Source organism: Akebia trifoliata, chromosome 11 (assembly GCF_017979445.1).
Source record: "Akebia trifoliata isolate Shusen 1 chromosome 11, ASM1797944v1, whole genome shotgun sequence".
NCBI classification, from domain to species: Eukaryota; Viridiplantae; Streptophyta; class Magnoliopsida; order Ranunculales; family Lardizabalaceae; genus Akebia; species Akebia trifoliata.
The window spans coordinates 32,848,755-32,850,613 of NC_141385.1; the positions used below are offsets into that span (position 1 = coordinate 32,848,755).

General features: G+C 40.3%; 1 pseudogene; it reads left to right on the forward strand.

The window, feature by feature from the left end:
* LOC147391311 (uncharacterized) overlaps positions 1 to 1,581 on the forward strand; it is a 2,185-nt pseudogene extending 604 nt beyond the window's left edge.
* The last annotated feature ends 278 nt before the right edge of the window (positions 1,582 to 1,859 follow it).

Here is a 1,859-nt window from a genome sequence, read left to right on the forward strand (position 1 = left end):
TGGTTGCTAACGCGTTGAGTAGAAATACTGTAGCTTACATGTTGGTGAAAGAATGGCAGTTGCTTGAGCAAGCCATATAAATCATATTTGAGACTCCAAGGGGAATGTATAAACCACACATTTACCTAGGTACATTAAGAATTGAAATTGGATTAATAACACGAATTAAGGAAGTCCAGAAAGTAGACGAAGATATGGAAGGATATGAGCTAAGAGTTAGGGACCTGATCAACCTAAATTGGTTGAAAGGATCAGATGAGGTTATCAGATTTCGAGGTAGAATGTAGATACCGCAGGACTCGCAATTGAGGTCCGACATACTAGGCGAGGCACACCCTTCCCAATACTCGATTCACTCAGGAGGCACGAAGATGTATAGAGATTTGCGAAGGAATTTTTGGTTTCCGGGTATGAAGAAGAAAATTGCAGAGTATGTAATAGATGCCTAACTTGCTAGTAAGTTAAGGCAGAACATCGAAATCCAGTTGGCTTACTCTAACCATTACCCATAGCGGAATGGAAATGGAAGCACGTGACCATGGATTTTGTGGTGGGGTTATTGAGAGCTAGTGACGGGTCAGATGTCATATGGGTGATTGTAGATCGACTGACAAAATCAATACATTTCATCCCAATTCGAGTCTCATTCAACGTCGATAGACTAGACCAAATGTAGATAGCTAAGATAGTACGACTACATGGAGTGCCAGTTTTTACCGTGTCAGACAGGGATCCCAAATTTACTTCTCGATTCTGGGAGAGTCTGCACAAAACATTGGGTATTCAGTTGAACTTCAGTACAGCGTTTCACCCACAGTTTGATGAACAGTTTGAGTAAGTAATTCAAATTCTATAAGATATGTTACGGACATGTGTTTTGGATTTTGGAGGAGGTTGGAAGTACCACTTACCGTTGGTGGAATTCTCCTACAATAATAGTTTTCAAGCTAGTATTGGCATGGCACCATTCGAGACTTTATACGGTAGGCCGTGTCGATTACCGATATGTTGGGAAGAAATAGGAGATGCCATGGTATTGGGGCCCGAGATTGTTGAGGAAACTACTGAGATAGTATGCATTATTCGAGACAAATTAAAACTGTTCAGAGTAGCCAGAAAAGTTATACAGACAAGCGGTGTAGACCTTTGGAATTTCAAGTTGGGGATCAAGTGTTCTTGAAGGTATCGTCCCGAAGAGGGATCTCCAGATTTGGCGTGAAGGGAAAATTAAAGCCGCGATTTGTAGGACCATTCGAGATAGTTGAGCGGGTAGGTCCAGTGGGTTATCGATTGATGTTACCCCTACAGCTTGAGCAAGTTCACAATGTGTTCCACATGTCCTTGCTGAAGAAGTACTTACCAGACCCTTCACACGTGGTTGACTTGCAGAATTTAGAGGTAGATGAAGACGTATCCTACGAGGAAGGTGCAGTGTAGATACTAGATAGGAAAGTAAAGCAACTCAGATCAAAATCTATCCCTCGAGTCAAGGTATTGTGGAAGCACTACAACGTAGAAGAAGCCACGTGGGAAAAAGAAGTTGAGATGCAAGCTAAGTATCCGGAGCTATTCAGAGAGTAAGGTATGATTTCAATTTCGAAGACGAAATTTTTATTAGGGGGGAGGATGTAACACCCCGAATTTTTAATTTGTATATCGAGGAAAGGTAATTGTGAATTTCGATAAAATTCTAAAAGAAAGACTTAGGGTAGAGTACTCGAATTTTAGTCTTTTCATTTTTAATGAATTTTGACTTCGCCATTAGGTTTCAAATGATCAAAATATATACTTTAGCTTATAAGCACGTTCAGATTTGAGTTCCGATGAGAAAGTTATAAAATACTCGAATTTCATGTTAA